General features: G+C 44.6%; 1 long non-coding RNA gene across 1 annotated transcript in view; it reads right to left on the bottom strand.

Moving 5' to 3' along the window:
• LOC138570043 (uncharacterized) overlaps nt 1–19701 on the bottom strand; it is a 197560-nt gene that overhangs the window by 159548 nt on the left and 18311 nt on the right. Inside the window, exon 2 of the long non-coding RNA XR_011303386.1 lies at nt 2218–2355. This is a non-coding gene — a long non-coding RNA (uncharacterized lncRNA). The remainder of the gene's footprint in view (nt 1–2217; nt 2356–19701) is intronic.

Here is a 19701-nt window from a genome sequence, read left to right on the forward strand (position 1 = left end):
AATGGTTTCAAGGATTAAGCAGCCTGGTGCCTGTGAGATGTGCAGGATGTGAACCATTTCAGGACCATGCCAGAGAAGCATTGGAGGTATTGGAGGCAGCCATGGTGCTAATAGCAATCTCGGAATGAGGCCCACTGTCTTGTATATTGTTTACATTGTAATATGAATGCTTGTATTTTTCAGAGTTTGAGTGCTGTGTGCATAATCATGCGGAGGAACATCATTTTTACAGTTATAATTTAATTTATACTCCAATTATAAAAACAGTGTGTTAAAAGATGACTGTGCACAGTCTAGTTTACATCCATTCAACTTTGCAGTCAATGGGGTACATTACTATAAATGGTCAGTGGCAGCAGAGTCTTTGCTCAGGGGTGCGTGATTGTCATTACACCAATAACAGGTGTTCTAGCCTCTCAAATCTTCAAGACTTCAATTAAAACATACAGAACCTGACTCTCCAGGAAGTTGAAGCACTGTTCAAAAACAAACAAATGAAAGTTACATTGGTAATTGAAAAAGAAACTCAGCAAAACATGTCCCTGTGATAATCCAGATAGGTATTTAACTTTTATGTAGCGCTTCATGAATGGTTTGTCCAAAATGTAGTTACTGTGATTATTATAGCTCAGTCGATACTCAGTTAACTGACCTCTGAAAGGTGTAAGCCAATAAGCTGGGCATACATATCAATTGTTTTCAAGGTATGCCAGTTGAGAACTCGTTGCTGCAATCTGTGCGTGATCTGTAGGTTGCAAGTTCGAATCCTGGCAAGGCCAACTCAGCCTATCATCCTTTCGTTGTCGAAAAGGAGTACCGACTTTGGTTTGGTGATAATTGTGATAAATATGTTTTATTTACAGTCTTTAACAAAAGCGCTATATAAATAACCATTTGACTATTAGATTAGATATAGAATTTAGCATAGAGTCCTTCCCTCTCTGCACTGTTGTATCATAGCATTGGCATAACATTAGGTAGTAATAGCTCCAGGAAATGAGGACTTTCATTACACCTCAAAAGACAATTCTGCTATCAAACCTCAAAACACACAATACAATTCATGTTTGCTTTACTGTGTAATTGGCTAGGATTTTGTGATTTCAACATTTAAATATATACAGGAGAGATCAAATGGCCAGACCTTAGAGAAACAATGAAAAGTGTATTCTGTCACACTGCAGAAAGCTGCCGCATAGTAATGATTTCCATACAGTTTTTGCACACATCGGCTGGATGGCACATACATTTTACTCTCTTGCAAAGGAGGAAAGTCATTTTTACTCTCTTAAAATCACATTTACTCTCACAGTTTAAAAATAGAGAGTAAAATACTCCAACCTCAAAATCTTATCTAGAGCACAGGCCGCATCTATAAAATACAATCTAGAAGAGACTTGCTTACTGTATGGTCAAATGTCAAAGAGTCTGTTTCGTATTCAGCCACGTCTCCCTCGTCTTTACTAGGGTTTCCTAGGTAACTGTTTGTGTTTAATAGCTAGATACTCAGTTGGTCGCTACTTGGTGGCCATATTGAAATGTAGTAGAGTATACCATAGCTACAAGAGAGCTACCATCAGGTTAGTTGCCATTAGCTCAGGCCAGTCCTATTGGCTAGATCTCTAGGGTAGGTAAGTGGATATTGTAATTATAGGGACAGAGATTAAAATTATAGGGACAAAGATTAAAATATGATTGCGTGTTCTGAAGGGTGTGTGCATTACCGGCTCATTAAATAATATTAAAACTATGGTAAAGGCGGTTAGAGACCAAATTGGATCAAATGTTGGGCATACATATCAATTGTTTTCAAGGTATGTCTCAACCTTATTAATTCCCTCAATCTTGTTGTAACCCAGTGACAGTGAGCTAGTGGCCTTTGGAATAAAATGACCCTCATTGGAGCATAGTCCTGTATGATGGTGACTGGGCTAACAGTAAGGTTCCATGACTGGTATCTCAAAGAGTATGATAGTTATAAAATAGACTGTCCTATGGTGGACACATGGCCTATAATCCTACTGTTGATGTAAGTTGCATAAGAAGTAGTACTAGATATCTGTTGGTCTGGGACCTGTCGCAGTATTCTCACTTGAGATGTAGGGGCACGTAGTGAGCATGGGGAGTCCTCGGATACCAGATGTGTACGTGCAGCAAGAAGGGTCAATTGTTGCACACATCCCACCATCAATGGCCATTATCAGATCAAGGACATACCTGTTCTGGAGGTTCATAAGTCGTATTGCCCTCAGCTTCTCTTTTATGGCATTGAAACCCTTCATTGTTGTGTTGATTGTTTGCAACAATTCCCATCTTGTGATGTTCAGCTACTTCACATTTGTGGTAGTCTGCAATCTGGGTAGAAAATAGAGGAAATCACTGCTGTTGTGCTGAATAATCTGTGTTCATCTGGTAAATCCGCGAGGGCCTTTTCTGGCTTTGCTGAAAAATTATTTTCCCTTTTATTGAGCATCCATCTTGGGAAAGTTAGCAATTTGTATATTGCTCTGGGGAACTACAAGAGCTGGTGTGCCTATTGTGACTATGGAACAGTACCTCACCCATTCGGAGGGGGTTTTGTGTAAGCTTTCGAGCCACAGGCACAATAATAGTCCATTAATACAGCTGTTCCTACTTTCATTCCGGGCAAATCATACATTTTCTCACACCCTTTATTTGCTCCTAACTTTACTGCCCCTACCCTTATGCTCCCATATTTCTTATACATAAGGAAGCGTTTTTTTTATCAGGAGTATGTGTAATGGACCTGCTTTATCGTCTACCCGCGTTAACATTTTAATGTATTTATCTCAGTCCTTGTGACACTTGTCATTTACTTTGCAGATAACCACTGGTAGTTGTTCTATAAGCACATCTGCTTTACAGCCAATCAGTCCTTCGTTCGATCCGTCCTTCTTGAGTAAATATTTATCCTTCTATTTCTGCCAACACCCAGGAATTTGTTCTCCTTGTTTGTCATTGGTGTTTAAAAATCGGTGAGTCTCAGTTATTATTTCCCCTCTTTTCAGGCCTGATAATATATACTGTATTACTTTGTGTTCTTCATTAACATTGCTCGTTGTGCATACTGCTTTTATGAAATGATCCACCCATGGTGAACCGTCCTTTGTTACCCAGAGTATCAAGTCCTTTCTGCCCTGAAACTGTCCTCTTGTCATACATGTTGCAAGATGTGTTAAGCAATGTAATTTGTGTGTGGATGCTTCTGTGGCTACAAATGTTCCGGAAACACTCATGGAGTAGGGAATGAGGTAAAACAGGTAGCAGCTCTCGTTAGAGGTTCCTCTGCCCACTCGGCTCATGTGTTTGTACCCCAAATTATTAATGATGTGATCAGCATAGGGCATATAACTATTTACATCTGTAGAGTCTTCCACTACATTATGTTTCAATGTTTTTATCTGAGTATTCATAATAGGAACGTTTTCTGTCACTGCATCACTTTCCATTGTAACTATGGTGGCATTTTGATAAGCTGTTTTAGTGACATTAGAATGTATCACTTCTCTCATAACCAGAAAAATAATAAAATAAAGACCACCAAATGTAAGAAATATTGCAATAAGCATGATCACCACTGTGTCCACCCTTTGTGAATAACTTGGAACATTGGTTCTTCTAAAAGATCAAATCAAGTAGCTAACTAAATTGGAAAGTCCCATTTTCTTCTTTCAAATAGCCTCTTTTCATTTCTTCAAAATGTCAGTGTTTACAGGAAGAATTGTGTTAATACAGCAAGAAGAATTCTTTAAAATATAAAAAACATTTTGGGATTTACTAAAATAGCAGCAAGGTCATATTTCTAACTCCTAAAGCAGAATACATGGTCACAAAATAAGACAAGAAGGTCATAAAAAGTATGATTTGTAGAGTGAGCATTGAGTGGATATACTTTTCTTCTCATAAAAGTGCTACTCTGTCTTGTGCAGGCATAATTAGAAAATTGTTCACCAAGTCTCTTCTATTTGCTGTTTATGAGCAAACAAACCTGGTCCATCTCATTCTCCTAGCTTTTGCTTGGTTCTCATGGTAGACCTTGTTTGAACTAGCATCATCTCCTCTTCATCTTCAGATTCAGGGAGTTGAGGCAGGGTAGTCTCTCCTTGGTAGGGTTCGGTGTCACCGAGATGTAACCAGGCTCTCCTTCCTCACACCTTCACAGCCGTTGATGTCACTTCCTCCACAACGAACGGGCCGTCAAAACGCAGCTTATGCCAGCAGCGAACAACATCTTTAATAAGTACTTGGTCCCCCGTATACAACAATAAGGGTTTTTAAACTGTTGCAAAATCAATAAGTTTGTTGTCTTCATCAGTCTACTTTGACCTCCCCTGCTGTGCACAAAGCTGTTGAGACATAAAAGCAACACTCGCCATCATAGCAGCCAAATAATCATGCATTTCATTTCCAAGTACATTGGCAACACTATGGGCATCAGTTTGCACTTGAGTGAGAGGAGCAAGAGGTACATGCATACAGCATCCCATCATCAGCTTGTGAGGAGTCGAGCTGATTACATAATGCAAATAGGGCTAAGGGTGGGCAATGGCACCATCCTTTTTTTGTACTGTCACTTTTAGTTTGGCAGCGCTTTCTTTGAAGAGGCCATTGAGGCGCTCACAAAGACTATTTGCTTGTAGATGGTAAGCAGAAGAGAATTTGTGCTTAATACCCAATAAGATTGTGATGTACTCAAAGACTACATTTACAAAATGTGGTCCATTGTCAGGCCAGAGCACTTTCACACACTCCTCACCTCGGGAAGACCTCATGTACAAGGAACTTCACAGCACATGTGGCATCATGATGTGAGCATGGACCAGCCTTGATCCATCGGGAAAAAGCACACATGACTACTACTAAATATCTGTAGCCATTACAAACTTAGAGCAAATCCACATAGTCGCTATGCCAATACTGAAAGGGTCTAGTAGGACAAGGTATTGCTCCTCTCACTGTTTGCAGTGTGTGCCCTGCAGTATACTGTTAGCAAGTCAAGCAATTTACAATAAAAGGCGAGAACCTTCTCCGCCAGATTGGGCTTCTGAGATCAAAGCTGCAAGTTACTCTCATCTTGTATGCACTGGGTTGGTCTAATTGATCTAATGCTACTTTAAGTAATATCAGGGGCATAACTAGTTTCCCGGTGCTGTCCTGCCACCACATTGCATCTGTGGGGAACAATGAGCACCCTGCCTCTCCTCCACAATTTTTGCTCCTCTGGTGGGGTGTGTCCTTGCAACTCAATAATTTGGGCTACGGGAAGTTTATTGAAGCCTTCTTTCATTACTGTGTTCATGTGTACTTCACCACAGCGATGGCAGGTGGGAGCTGTTGTACGTTTATAAGCCTGTCCAATAGTGGTGCATGTTGCACTGGAATGCCATCTGTGCATAAGAAGCCACGCCTCTTACAATGTGACATTCCTGCGTGGACGTTGACGTCACTTAGGCAGAGTCAGAATACACTGTTACAGCCTTTCAAATGACAAAATGAGCACTATCAATTCTGCTGCTTGCGCCGAGAAATGCAGAGGTGATCTCGCACTTGCCAATGTCTTAAAGTTGACGTTCAGTTTTACTTTGACAACAGCGGTCCCCATGTGCCTTTCACCTGTGCTTTGATCAATTGATGATAAGCCATCAACGAACAGTACTCCCCCCCCATCAGGACATTTTCTTTAATGTGCTGTATCTCATCACGATATTCCGTGTACTTGGTGTAATCAATAGTCTGCTTCTTCTACTGGCTCTGCTATGAATCTTGATGGGTTCACTACTCTGCACCTGACAATTTTGATCACTGCATTTGATAAAATTGCCTCATAACCAGAAGATCTCTCTGTGGTTAATGTGATTTTAGGCTTCTCAAGGACTGTATAATAGGGTCTGCTCTACATATAATTTTACTGTACAGAACATTGTGATACTGGCAGACTTTTCAATTGCAAAGACTGCTGCCGACAATGCTTGTACACATGGATAATTACCTCTCATTACCGTATTTAGAATCCCGCTGCAATATGCTAGTGGTTTATGTCCCAGGGTAGATTTTTGTGTGAGGACTGCTGTCATTTGAATAGGATTAAGAACAATTCTACACTGTAATCAGGAATTCCTAACACAGGTACTGTGCTTATTTAAATTTTTAACTCGTCAAAGGATTCCATCATTTCACCTGTCCAGGCTATGTCACTGTTATCCTTCAATGCTTCCTTAAGTCCTTTTAAGAGGGGTCTGACATATGTACTGTAGTCAAAGAACAGTGACCTGCAGTAATTGTAAAGGCACAGAAATTGCTGCATTTCCCTCACTGTTTTTGGTTTTGGTATTTTCATGATCACGTCTGCTCTCCCAGGGGTTACTCTTCTTCCTTCTTGAGATATTAACTGACCTATGTATATGACTTCTTTTTGGCAATATTGTAATTTGTCTACTTTCTACCCTTTCTCTGCCTAGACTGCCATCAACTTTATTGAGTCTTTCATGCACTGTTCCTCTGTCTCGTTGCACATCAAAATGTTGTCTACATATTGTATGACTATACTGTCAAGGTGTACATTTTCTAAGTCCATCTGGAGCACTCGGTTGAAGATTGAGGGGGACTCATAGTACCCCTGATGTAACCTTGTATGTTCCTTCTTGGTCCCACGACAGGAAAATAAAGTCAAGTCTTGAGACTCCTCATGGAGGTGTATTGATAAGAAATAATTCTTTAAATCGATCACAGTGAAATATTGAGCTCTGGATTGGCTATTTGACAATGTTGTGGCTGGGTATGGGGCCAATGGGAACTCTGCTTGAACAATATTGTTCTTGGGTGTAAATCCTGAATAAATCTCCATGACACCCGTCAGCTTTTTTACTGGTTACACCACTGTGTTACATGGGGATTCTGATGGCACTACTATTCCTTGTTGCACTAGAGCGGAAATGGTATCATAAATACCTTAATCTACTTCTCTTGTCATTGGGTACTGTCACACATGAAACAAAACATTTCCTGGTATCAATATATACTTTTGACAGCCCCTACTCCTTTTAATAGGCCCACATCATATGGACTTCTGGTCCACAATATAATGTGATATGATTTGGTATTTACAACGCGCCTGTGTTTCTAGGTGCCACACGACAGGGGAGGGGAGACAGAGGGAAGACAAGACAACAATCCTAATAGGCCTTGTAACATTTGGATTGTGCAAGTGCAATAACGAGGAGCACAGGTGAGAGGGTAGGGGGGGAAATGGGTGATCAGTGCAGCATGACTCTGAGTTAGTGCAGCCAGGGCAGAACGTCTCTGGGTAAGTGCAGGGAGGCAAGGGGGCTGTATTTGTTACAGTTACAGTCCCTAAGTGTGTGGTAGGCCAGGAGGCAGTGCAAGGAAGACTGGTCATGGAGGAGCCCGGTACCCAGTGAGACTCTGAGGGTACCAATCAACCGGTTGGCGCTGCAGGCAGGTAAGTTAGCAGTGAAGCGAGAGAGAGAGACAGCAGAGGAGAAAGGGATGGTCTTGAACCACTTCTGGAAATTCAGGTGGTCCAACTCAAGTCTGAGAGAGGCGGGGAAGCCATTCCAGAGGGAGGCACCTGAGGAGAGAGATCTACCCCCCACTCTCTGCTTGGAGAAGCATCTATCGCTCAGAGAGTTAGAGGAAGCTGAGCGAAGAGATCTAGAAGGAAGGTATTTGGGGATAAGTTTTGCAGTCCTGTTCTGGATTAGTTGCAGGGGGCAAAGAGTAGAGTTAGGCAAATTGAAAAAGAGGCTGTTGCAGTAGTCCATCCTGGAGAGAACCAGGGCTCTGGAGACATCCAGCTTCTGCAGGAGAAAGGAAAAGATATAATACCTCTGAGGAGATGCAGCTGGAAGTGGGGCTTCTTGTCCATGATGTGAGGAAAAAAGGAGAGATTGGAGTCGAAGATAACACCAAGGTTTTTTGCCTCACAGGAAGTCAAGTGTAGAGGGCCCAAGGAGGTCGGCCAAAGTGAGAGAAGGAAAGTGGCATCAGGGGTCCCAATGAGAAGGATCCCAGTCTTACTGGCATTAAGGCAGAGACCATTGGCAGTGCATCAATACTGAATCACGGCTTGACAGTCAGGAATGAGCAAGGAAGGAGAGGAGGCTGAGGGAAGCCTGAAAGAGAGCTGAGTGTCATCCACATAACACTGAAAGTTAGAAGAGAAGGTGGAGATCAAAGGGGCCTGATAGACATTGAAGAGCCAGGTTGAGAGGATAGAGCCCTGAGGGACACCACATGTGGAGAGAGAGATGGTGGAGAGAAAGGACCCAAGTTGACCTGGGAGAGTCGATCCACGAGGAAGGTGAGCCACGCTCACAATCCATGAGGCTCAGGTTTTGGCAGAGCCAATTAGTCAGGGTGGCATGATTGATTATCAAAAGCAGAGGACAGGTCAAGGAGGATAATGATGGAGGGGGAGCTGGAGTCAAGATTAGTTACAACAGTTTATTGTAGACGCTGACACGCTGTCACGCTGCAGCCCATACTAGACTATTGAATACTGAATTGTGATAGTGAGAACTGCATTGAAACTTGCTCTTGCATGCTGTAATTGTTTGTTTATTGCCACTAACCAGGATTCACATCCTTCTTGGGGATTGCCTAAAAAACTGCCAATTACTAGCTTGCACGTTGTGTTTTGTGGATGTCAGAGGATCTTTTAAGCTCCACTTAGGGAAAAGGAAAAAGCTTGTTACATCTTGTCTTCCTTTGTACTGACAACTTTACTTACCCATTAAGGTTCCCGACACGCTATTCCTTGCTGACAAGCCTGGCTGCACATAGGCTTGCACGTACTGGAACTAGTAAAACATACTTGCGAAACTACGATTCCCAGCAACACCGGTGTCACATTTCAGGAAATGTCTGATGCCTCAGCGCCGGCGCTTTCATGACAAGCTGGTCTACGCCGGTCCCGCCAGACTTGGTATTACTCCTCTTCTCTATCTACATTGTAAGGTTAGTTAGAACAGTTTAGGGTAGACGCTGACAAGCTGTCACACTGCAGCACCATGCTAGACTATTGAATACTGAATTGTGATAGTGAGAACTGCATTGTAACTTACTCTTGCATGCTGTAATTGATTGTTTATTGCCATTAACCAGGATTCACATCCTTCTTGAGCATTTCCTAAGAAACTGTCAATTACTAGCTTGCACGTTGTGTTTTGCTGGTGACGGAGGAGCTTTTAAACTCCAGCACTCCACTTAGGGAAAAGGAAAAAGCTTGTTACATCTTGTCTTCATTTGTACTGACAACTTTACTTACCCATTAAGGGCCCGACACGCTCTTCCTTGCTGACAAGCCTGGCTGCACACAGGCTTGCACGTGCTAGAACTAGTGAAACATACTTGGGAAACTACAATTCCCAGCAACAGCGGTGTCGTATTTCAGGAAACGTCAGGTGCTTCAGCGCCAGCGCTTCCGTGACAAGCCAGTCTATGCCAGTCCACGCGTCCATCGGCATTCGGCAAGACACTCTGGTCCTACTACCACCCAACTACAGGGAGTCCCAAATAAGGTATGGGCTAATAAAAGATATTGAAATTAGAGGCTCAGGCGAAACAACTACACCAACTGTCCATGGTGCCGTGTTTCCTTGACATCAGACGGGATACACTGGAGATTCCTCCAGGCCCAAGCAAGCCAGACACTACATCGGATGCACCACCCTCACATACTACTCTCGGGGTTCATCAAATCAAATCCCAAACTCCCCACTATCAAAAAGATGAACTGCAATTTGTAACTGAAACTAATATGACATTACTACCATATCTGAATCTAGACAACCAGAGAAAGGTCCTTCCAGAAGAAATCCCTTTGGTAAAATTAACAAAGTCTGGGGGGCCGCTGTTGTGCTGAAGGCTGAATGCAGCATCCAGCGTGAGCTACGAGGGCGAGTAGAGAACAAGGCACATAACTCATAAATTATAGCCCGGTTTTGGATGAAAAATCCCGAGAAGCTGTAAAAACGTCCAGTCTTTACACATGTGAAATATCAGAAGAAATGACGGAGTGTAAGCGGAGGCGCAGCCAGTGATATCCCAGTGCTGCAGGGCCTAGCTGAGAGCAACTGAGCCCGCTGGGGCACACCCCACTGGCACAGCATGACTGCTACAAACGTTACCAGAAACGAAGACTCTGTGCTCCGCGCTCCTGGCCCAGGCCAACGTGAGATGACTATCCACCGTACCTACAATGCGCCGAGGACTGGCGCGGCCCCCTGAGGCAAGAGAGCGCAGAATGGAAGTTCCTGCCAGGGGCCCCCACCCCCCTGACGCCCTCACACATGACAGAAATGCTGTGGAGCGAGGCACAGGCCCACCCGACTGGAAAGGCAAAAGGCATACGGAGGGCCGGACAGCAGGGCAGAAGGACCGCCCAGAGATGGCACAGCGAGAGGCAGCACTGCAGTGAGTCAGGGCAGTGGCTTGGCCGTGGAGGTGGGGGCCCAGATACTACAAACAGTGCCAGGGAGACCACCACCAAGCTGAGTCCCCCCTAAAGTGACCACTGGGCACGGTGCTAAGGACTGTGTATCACCACCACCCCTCCTCACACGTGGACACCAAATGGCCACTCCACTTGCCTGAATGACATAGGAGACCGCTGGCGCTATGCAGCACTACTGAACCAAGAAGAGAAATAGAGACCCACCGCAGCTGCACAAGGCAACGGGGCTCCATCTGAAACTGCGCAGGCAGGACTGATACACTCCGATGCCAGCTATTCCAGTGTGCATCCCTGAGGAAAGCTGCCCACGCACTAACCCGACACCAAAGAAACCTGGGTTGCTCTGCAATGAAACGCATGTAGGATACTACCAAAAAAGGTTGAGCTGTAGCCACATGCAACGTACACAGATTGGAATACACAAGCGACGCCCTGGAAACTACACTGCTGCGAATTTGAGCACTGGAGATAAAACCCAGCTTTAGACAGGACACACGCGTATTCTGCCCCTACCATTAGGCGACCATACCTCAAGACCCAACGTTACTGCAGGCATACAGAAGGGACAATATACAGCGGAGAGGTGAATACTTCCCAGAAACGGCAGGAGACTCCCAAATCACAAGAAAGACTATGACTGAGAGAAGAAGCCAGCCTTAAAGGCACCGATGGACACATAGCCAAGACGGTAAGGCGCTTCACTATTGGGGCATTCAAAGCTGATGGGCAGTAGCGCATAACCTTCAGCTTGATTGCTAAATAGCAAGGGGTAGAATTTAGTTATATTTTCAGAGCTGGGCCACAAGCGCCAGAGCCTCATGCAGATAATAAATGGTCCGACGGACAACTCCATGAATACTGCAACATTAAGAGTGAGCACACGATAATAGCCTCTCATCATACCACTGCGGGCAGGGATCCACCAATAATACCCTCACAGAGAATCCTGGCAGGCGGTTGAGGGTAAGGCAGCGAAAATACCAGAAAGTCTGGAATATAGAACTACAACACTTAAAAAGGCAACAAACCTGTTGGACACAATACAAACCCCAAAGGGGCTTTGCCCAAGAATAAAGGAACAAAAGACAGGTTCACGAAACCAGCAAACAAAGAGAAAGAGAAGGACAGCGACCCCACGGTACACATGGCTTCCCGCCTGGCACAGACGATTCAACCAACAATGGACCTAATAGAAGTCTATAACTCTATGCAACAGGGATTTGCAGCACCTAACGACAAATTGGACGGTATAAACACCAAAGTGGCATCGATCCCTAACCAGCTGGAAAAAGCAACGGGTCCTATTACTGAGGCAGAAACGAGGATAAGTAAAACAGAAGACACCCTCGAAATGCTGTAAAACACTGTCACGAACATGGCTAAAGACTTGGGCATGGTAAAACTAAAATGTGAAGATCTAGAGGCAAGGTCACGCCGCAACAACATATGTATAATAAGCGTGCCCGAGGACGCACTTAAAGGTCTGGTGGAACAGGCAGTGGAAGAACTTCTAAAGAAACTCCTCAGGGACCCGGGGTGGTCAGTGATATTTGTAGTGGAATGAGCACACAGATCCCTTGCTCCATGTCCTAAACCAGGAGCATACCCAAGGCCGATAATAGGGAAACTCATGAATTATAGAGACAGAGATCTCACTGCGGGCAGCCAGGGAAAAGCAAGAATTGAAGCTCGGGTCAAACATTCTCAGAATATTCCCTGACTATACAATAGCGGTGCAATAAGAATGGCGGACATTTATGGGTGGCAAAAAGTGCTGCGGGAATGGAGAATACCATAAGCAATGTTGTACCCGGCCAGACTGTGCCTGCAACACAACAATAAGACATATTTCTTTACGTTTCCTGAGGAGCCAGTCACATTTGTGGAAGTGAACATTCCCATTCCCATTCCCATTCCCGAAAAACAATCCCTCGAGAGAGGTAACACCAAAGACTGAGAAGCCCTGGCAGCCCTGCTACAGATAGTGTTAAAGCAGATTCAACAGGATTGCAAAATACAGCAATGACTAAACAAATAACAAAGCCGACAGCAGCAGTATATTAATGACTGAAGGCTACAACAAGCCGATTGGTATAATTCAATATATGAGATAGTAACGCACATTAATCTAAACCGGATAAGATGCACGGGAATGAGTGCCTGGGTCGGCCGCCACCAAAGTGCCTCCTAATGCAGGTGCATAAGTGAGTTGTTCGGGATAGGATGTGTGTATGGTGGGAAGGGGAGGGGAACAGCATAGTTGACGTTTGGGAGACTATGAGGGTGGGGGAGGAGGGCGGGGAAATGGTTGGGGAGTTAAAGTTGAAATGAAGCACAGTCAGGCTGCTAAGTATCATTGCTACGGTTGTAGGTCAAAGGATCAAATACAACGGATCGAAATGCAATAGGGTTGAGTCAAAAAGACTGAAAACAATTGCTACATCACAATTGCATGCTGGAAAGTGAAGGGAAAAACTAAGTTAAAACTAAGTTGAACAAACCAAATGGTAAACGGGAACATGGATGAGATAAAATTAATGAGCTGGAATGTGAGGGTGTTGGGGATGCATGAGTAGGAGGAGCAGAGAAAGTTGAGGCAAAGGCGGCCACTGACACTCGCTTCATGGGGCGAATGACCGAGAAGGAGGGTGGCAGTGATGAGGAGGGCTTTGCCAGGGGGACAGAGAGTTTCAGGTGGAAGAGAGCAGAAAGTGGTCAGTCCAAGAAAGAGGAGTGGTGAGAGGGTTAGAGTGGGGGATGTCTGAGGAGGTGAGAACATCCAATGTGTTTCCGGCAGAGTGTGGCGGACCAGAGGGTAGAACGGAAAGGGAGAGAGGAAGTTGATAAGGTGTGGGAGATGCCTATCGAGTAGGAGGAGATTGGGCTGAAAGCCCTGAACCATGATGGTACCATTAAGATAGACATTGATGATGGCTTTGTAGGCATGGAAGGAGGCCAAGAGGACCACCCATAGGGTACCACCATTAATGGGACAGGAGGAGACAGGAGTGAGAAAAGAGACCATATGAGGGGTCCATCGGTCTGGAGAGGGGACGACAAAGAGGATGTCAGTGAGAGTTTGTCTGGAGGAAGCACTGGTGTAGGTATTAGCGATAGGAAGGCCTGGGTCGGAGACCAGGATATCTCTCTCAAACTTTTTCCTTCTAGATTTAGTGAGAGGGATATGATAGGAGATAGAGTAGGAGTTAGAATAGATGGGAAAAATTGAGAGCACCATAGAGGTTGAGAGTAGGAAAGTTGGAGGAAGGAGATGGAGAGGAGCACAGCCCAGCACTGTGCAACACAGGATGCACAGAGGGAGTGGAGGGGAAGATCACACAGCAGGGAACACAACAAGAAGAAGCAAGGCAGGTGACAGACCACAAGGGGATTACAGTGACACAGCGGGGACAACAAAGGGACACCTAGAGGGGGAACCAAGTGAACACAACAGTAACCAGCAGTAGAAGTGGGAACCTAGAGAGTGGGAGAGAGCCTAGTGGACAAAGCAGGACACAGTAACCAACAGTAACCCACAGTGGGTGGGAACATGGGGGGAACAGCCCTAGAAAGAACAACAGTAACCAACAGTGACCCACACTACAGGGAGCAGGAATGGGAAGAGCGAGGGGACGAAGCACAGCACAGAATTACGCCACAATGCAAAAACACCCACATGCAACTTTTCTAGGGAGAAAGCCTAATATGCTTGGTACCTGTGCCAACTCTTCCAGGAGGAAAGAGTATCTTTTTTACCAATGATATTCTCTGTAGCACTTCTCTGCTCTCAATTATTACTGATAAGCAAGACTTATGTTAAACACTGCTTCGTCATCTGAGTCATCATCTATAAACAAGTCTTCACCTAACAAATCAGTTAATCTGTGTCCCTCATCAAGAGCTATCATTGTCCTCCAATGTATTCCCTCGTCATTAATGCTATGCAGAATAACCCTGTCTTCTCTTACTATTGCTGCTTTTAGCTCTATTGTAATCACTTGCCCTTCTTCCGAATTCAGGGTACTTCAGTCGAAACAAAAACTCGCAACATTCTGTCTCTTATTCTCGCGAGCCATGTTAATATGTGTACGCCATAAAGGAATACTTCTGGGTCTGGCACGCTCCTTTGGGATTTCTGGCCATAAAATGCTGATATGAATTCTTGTGCATGTATTTAATTAATCCCTGGAACATATTATCACTTGGTCAGTGAATGATATTGTCATGTTCAGTGTGCTCATCAAATCTCTCCCCAGTATGTTGACTGATGTCTTACAGGAATACAATAATGGCATAGATTAATCATGTTCTTCTATAGTAATAGGTAAGTCGTCAGCGAAAGGAACTGTACTTGTCATCCTAGAAATACCTTGTGCATTCATGGCAATGGCTAAAATTGGGTATTTCCCTCTCTAACACAGGACCTGGTTGCCCCTGTATCAACAAGAAAGAAAAATGTTTTGTCACCCATGGTTACCCCAACTCTCGGTTCCTCTTGTGGGTCTGGTGTAACTGATAGGATGGAACACATCAATTCTTTCTGTGGGCCGTCCTATTGTGGGTAGAAGTTAATCCCAGTGCAGAGAAAAGGGTTCCCCTCCCATCACAGCCCCTATTCTGGGTATCTGGAGCACTGCACGTGTGCTCCATGATGTCATTGTATTTTGTTGCACAGGTGCTTTTGGTTGCCATCAGTATTTGCTGAGGTATTTAGGGGTTTGCTGCATTTGCATTGGAATTCCCTGTTATGCAGGTAGCATTTGTGGTGCTTGTGTTTTGTACTGTGTGTGATCTTGGCCATAATATTCGGGTGGTTCTGCATTATACGGTGGGGGATATGCTGTCCCCCCCCCCCTCTTGGATCTTGTCAATTCTGCTGCATCCCTCACCTGCTTCTACACGCTCTGGAATTTTACCCCATTTTTCCACATGTCCAGCACTGCTGAGTCAGTCCTCCAAACCTAGGTATTCCCCCATTGAATCCTCCTCCCTGTGGAGCCTGAAATCCGAGCCCTAAGCCTCTAGGTATGCCTCCTCTTCTTTACAGAAAATAATTATATTCTCCACCTCCTGCAAAGTTTCCACTAGCCACTGGCTGTACCTGCTGTGTCTCCTGTATAATAACGACCTCTGCTATGGTTAACACTGTTCCTTCCATTGAAAAGTTTGATAATTGTTCAACTAGTTTTGCTTCCTCCAGCTTTCATTCCTCAAGTTTCTTTCTAGCTTTCTCCTGTCTCAACCAACAGTGGTGAACTAAAGTAAAGCAAAGTTCACAGAAAAATGTTATGCTTTAACAAAATGTCCTTTATTAAAAATGGAAAATATGCTTGAGTCATGACTTGGAGGCACCCATTTTGTAAGCAGTTACAGTTTCATCTTTGTTTTAATTCTGTCCTCTCGCAGAGGTAATCAAGCAGAAGTCACATACTGGGAGCTTTTGCTTATTGCTGCTGGAGAGCAAAGAATGCTCTCTGGCTAGAGAATGAGAATATGCAGCGTTCAAGCATGTGCCGGATCACTGAGCAGTGAAATACAGTATTAGCCGGGGAGCCAAGAGGTGTGGCTAGCATACTTTTCCTCCGCGCAACAGCATAGTGGGTCTGAGGGGAGAGTAGCTGGGATCGTACAAAGCTGCTAGAAGCTGCCGGCACTGCACAGTAAGTATATCCATGGCAAACCTAACTGCAACATGAATTATCACTGCACACACACCCTGGAGTGAGCCTGTATTGTATACTCTTGTTTCCGTGAATAATCCCGGGCTCTCTAAAGCTTACGTTCTGTCTCTAGAGGTTGAACATTATTGCAAATGGCTGATAGTAGTATTATGATGTCAAGAGAAGCAGTATAACTGACAGAATTACAGTGTACCTTCTGACGTCATGCAGTAGTGTCTAAGAGCGCATCTTAATACAAGTTGAGTTATGTGCTTTTACATCCTTGCCCTGTCAGCAAAGTAGGCAGAGTGGCTGTGCATGGTGCTTATGAGCTGTCACTCATGAGATAAGCATTTCGTTTTTACCCCTTTCTGCTTCTGAGTTGGAATACATAACATGTTCTGGGACATTTGTTAACTTATTTTGGAAAGATGCTAGCAGTTACATACCCGCCAGACACTGCAGTGATTTTAGAGAGACTCATATACTCTCAGGCTGATGTATTCTACCTGCTGGGAGGGTGGATGCGATCTCAAGATTCTCCCCGTGACAGTGGATCATAAGAGCGTGTCTTTGAAGGGAAGCCCCCTAGAACAGAACAGGTTGCTTCAGCACTTGCTATCAGCCTGGTGCATGCACAAACACTGCATATTCTTATTCTCTAGCCTGACAGCATTTCCGGTAGCAATAAGCAAAAGCTCCCAGTAGAGGGCTTTTGTTAGATTACTGCTGCAAAAGCCGAGTTAACAGAAACACAGGAAGCTGGTTTATTTTAGAAAATGGATGCCTCAGAGTCCTTGAAAATCAGGACTTTTTGCATAATATTTTACATAGGAACTTTTTGTAAAAAGAAATGTTTATATATATTTTTTATTATGGGCAATCTTTTTAAAGCATAACATTTTTCTCACTATCTTTTTCAATTGTCTGTGCACTGCCTCAGGCAGCCCCTTACACACTATGGCCCTCATTAGGACCCTGGCGGAGTGGGTTTCCGCCAGCGCTAATCGCGGCGGACCCGTCCGCCGTACTACGAGTTCCCTTAGCGCCATGGAGGTTTTCTCCGCCTGGTTTTACCGGGCGGAGAAAACCATGGCGCTAAGGGACCTCGTTGTTAATTACGCCGCCGTACTTTTCGGCGGCGTAATTAACTCCTTCCCCACTCCCATTATACCCTATGGGGCAAGAATGGGAATGGGGAAGGGTAAAATGGGGATTGGGGATTTACCGCTCCGCCAAGGTCGGCATGGGGTGGTAAATCCGCCAACCCCCATGGCGCTATCGGCGGCTTTCCGCCATGCTCCGCGGTGCATTTAGCACCGCGGATTCCGCCTGGGTCGTAATGAGGGCCTATGCGATAAAACATAAATATGGGTTTATCCCACGTTTCTCTCATTTTGACCCGGCATTTTTCTTGAATCTCCTGAATATAAGCAACCAGGTCTTCGTCATCACGCATTTTGCATGTCATAATCGGTCTCATGTCTGATGAATCGGGATATTGTACACTAAGTGCTCTCCAAATATTGGCCCTACAATTGTGAAAAGGTGCTCTGTCGTGAGTGGTGTTTTGGGCCGTCACTCTAGAATAGCCAGCTTGTTTCCAAATGTCATCTGCTCTCTCCCCTATTAAGGCAGCAAGCAAGCTCTTTATGTCACCCACTGCTAACATTACTCCCACTGTCATTCCTTTAGTTCATAAATCCATTTGCCCGCTCCCAATGTCAACAATGGTAATTTACAGATTAAATTATTCACATCCATCTGTGGCCATGGAATATAATCTGACCATCCTCCCCCTTTTTCTAGCAATGGGAATTGCATCACCTCTATGTTTTGCCCACCCACAGTCAGTCCTCGTGTTTTGAGTGTCTCAATGGTCAAATACATTTTCTTCCATCCTGGTACATTTCTCAAACTGTTCACATAAGGTGTTCTCTCTTCTAGGCTTCTTGATCACATTTTCGGGTGCCCAGAGCTATTAACAGGATCCGGCATTCGTACCGATTCTTCAAAACCTAACCACGTTCTGTCTTTCCTGATTCATAACCCTGCAGAAGGGGCTTGCGAAGCCTCTTCCTCCTCCTCTTCTCCATCTTCCTCCCTTTCCTCATCAATAAACATCACCCCACTACTTTCATCACTTCCATCATCTTCTCTTTCCTCAAAATCTAGTCTCTTCAGGGGGATTGTCCTATACAATCCACTCATCACCTCTTCCAATGCACTCTTTTCCATCCTCTGTGGAGATTCTTCTATACTCTGTTTTACTCTACAGACATCACTGTCCCTCCTGCTCCTGTTCAAATTACCAATCCTCCTTTGCATAGCTTCTCCCTCATCTTCATCTGCCCAGGTAGACCTTTTGGGTATTTCTTCAGTTCTTTGCAAAGCCTTTCTGAACTCCTTTCATGTTGTCTCTGCTCCCACTCCTTGTCTCTCCCTTTCTCTTGGAGCATAAGCCCCTTAACAATCTCATTGATTTCTTATCATCACCTTTCTCTGCTTTTTTCTATTTGTCATTCTATCTGTTGATTTATTTAATTACAGCATTTGTGTACCAGCCAAACACGGAGGTATCATGGCATTTGTAGAGTGGTAACAGTAGATGGCACTAAAGGGAATTGCAGCATGGCAATTACACTTGTTGAACAACCAAGTATTTACACATTTTTGTAGGTTGGGTAGGAACGCCCATTTCTGATGTTGGGAGGTAGAGAATTCTGCAGAGACGGTGCTGTGACAGAAGCTTACGCCTCCTGCTTTAATGCTTTTGGATCACGGCATGAACGTAGAAATGCTGGTAGATTATCGTAGAGAGCGTACATGATGTTTCTGGACAATGTTGTTTAGGTAGAGGGGCCTCTTTGTGGATACACTGGTGTGCAATGGTCAAATTTTCAAAGTCAATACAGGCTTTGATAGGTCAGTGGACCTTTCGCCTGGTAGCACAGATGTGGTGTGAGCGATGTAAGCCCAATGCAGCCCGCAAGGCTTTATTTTGAAAAACCTGGCAGCACGTTTAGTTGCCAATGTACCCATGAGGAGTACATTGTAGTAATCGAGTGTACTGATGAGAAAGGCTCTTGCAAGCATGAGGCAGTTGCTCGTGAGAGAGATTGCCTGCTCAAGGAGATGAGCGTAGAGGTGTATGTCATGGAAGATGCAAAGGCATTGATGTGCTTGGTCATAGACAGCTCTGCATCCAGATAGACCCCCAAAGTTTTGACATGCTTCAGAAAAGGAACGGCAGCACCATCGACAGGAAATGAGGAAAAGGTTTGTGTCAAGATTTTTGAGACAGTGGAGGGACCCCACAATGTGTAGCTCCATTTTGTTGTCATTGAGGCAGAGATTGTGGGTACCCATCCAGATTTGGATAGTACTATACACCCTGCTTATGGTAAGAATATCATGGGTGTGATTTCCGGTGATAGGGATGAGGATTTGGGTGTTGTCAGCAAGTACCAATGGGACCAGGAAAGTCAAATAGAGGCTTGGTGCAGGTATTATAGAGGGTAGGAGACAGGCAGGAGCCTTGGGGGA

Source organism: Ambystoma mexicanum, chromosome 2q (assembly GCF_040938575.1).
Source record: "Ambystoma mexicanum isolate Mex_15411 chromosome 2q, UKY_AmexF1_1, whole genome shotgun sequence".
Lineage (NCBI taxonomy): Eukaryota > Metazoa > Chordata > Amphibia > Caudata > Ambystomatidae > Ambystoma > Ambystoma mexicanum.